General features: G+C 39.7%; 1 non-coding gene across 1 annotated transcript; it reads left to right on the forward strand.

The window, feature by feature from the left end:
- Window positions 1-559: 559 nt before the first annotated feature.
- On the forward strand, window positions 560-632 carry TRNAR-CCU. The gene has a single exon. It is a non-coding gene; the product is annotated as a tRNA-Arg (tRNA).
- The last annotated feature ends 782 nt before the right edge of the window (window positions 633-1414 follow it).

The following is a 1414-nucleotide window of genomic DNA, read 5'->3' on the forward strand; positions in this document are numbered from 1 at the left end:
TCCAATCTATAGCTCAAGTTGGGTTCAATGGTTTTTTAAAAATTATTATTACATTTTTCCCTTCTATTAATGTGGTATATTGCAAAGATGGCCACCATGCCTTACATGTCCCTGTATCCATACACTTTTACAATGTGACTTTGCCACTTCTCGCATAAGGAGTTGATGTTGATATCTTGTCTCTTGATCCTCTTGTCTTACTTAGGTCAAGAGAATTCAGCAAAATTGACAGCCTGAAGACCTTTTCTCTTTGCACCCTTACAACTTGCCACCATCCATGTACATGCCCAGAATAGTCTTCTGGAGGATGGGAAGCAGAAGGATCACCAAATAATGACTGTCCTTTGACTTTGAAATTCAATGTCTTAAAGCTCAGAGCAGAGAGAAGTGTTGGGAAAGATGGCAGAGTAAGAGAACTGAGCTTACCACATCCCATGTTTACAGCTAGATATCATCCACAACCAAGTCAACAAACTGGAGAGTGATCCAAAGACAGAAAAAACTCCACAACTAAATATAGAGAAGAAGCTACAGGTAAAAGTTGAGGAAGGTCAGGAATGCCTGGCTGGTTCAGTTGGTAGAGCATGTGACTCCTGATCTCATGGTCATGAGTTCAAACCCCATGCTGGTCAAGGACCCTACATAAGAAAAAGAAAAAGAAAGAAAAAGAAAAAGAAAAAGAAAAAGAAAGGAAGTTCAGAAAGGCCGAGGGAACCTGCTGGCAGAAAGAAGGGAGCTGCACGTGTGGACAGGGCAGAGAAATCCAGGAGCTCACAGAGGGAATACTAATCTCCATAATGTTTGGCTTTAAAAACTGGAGAGGCTGAGGGCTGCCTGGGTAGCTCAGTCATTTGAGTATCTGACTTTTGATTTTATCTCAGGTCATGATCTCAGATTTGTGAGTGAGCCATGCACTGGGCTCTGCACTGAACATGGAACCTGCTTAACATTCTCTGTCTCCTCTCTCTATCGTCCTCTCCCCCAGCTTGTGCACTCTCTCTTTTTCTTTTTCTCTAAAAAAGATAAAAATAAAAAAATAAATTAAAAAATAATAAAAAATAAAATAATAATAATAAAATAAATAATAAAAATGAAAAAAATAAAATAAATAAAATAAAAGTCTGAATTTCATGAGTTTGTAAAATCAGTGGGACCTAGGGCCTGAAGCTTTAAAAGTCAGCAGACTGAGCACTTAGTGAACAGGGAGGGTAAATGATAGCTGGGCCACCACCTTGAGAAGACAGCAGCCTGCACAGAAAGTCAATATAAAAATGGCAGTTTAATCAGGGAAATACAAATCAAAACCACAATGAGATACCACCTCACACCAGTGAGAATGGGGAAAATTAACAAGGCAGGAAACCACAAATATTGGAGAGGATGCGGAGAAAAGGGAACCCTCTTGCACTGTTGG

This window comes from Vulpes lagopus, chromosome 7 (assembly GCF_018345385.1).
Source record: "Vulpes lagopus strain Blue_001 chromosome 7, ASM1834538v1, whole genome shotgun sequence".
Lineage (NCBI taxonomy): Eukaryota > Metazoa > Chordata > Mammalia > Carnivora > Canidae > Vulpes > Vulpes lagopus.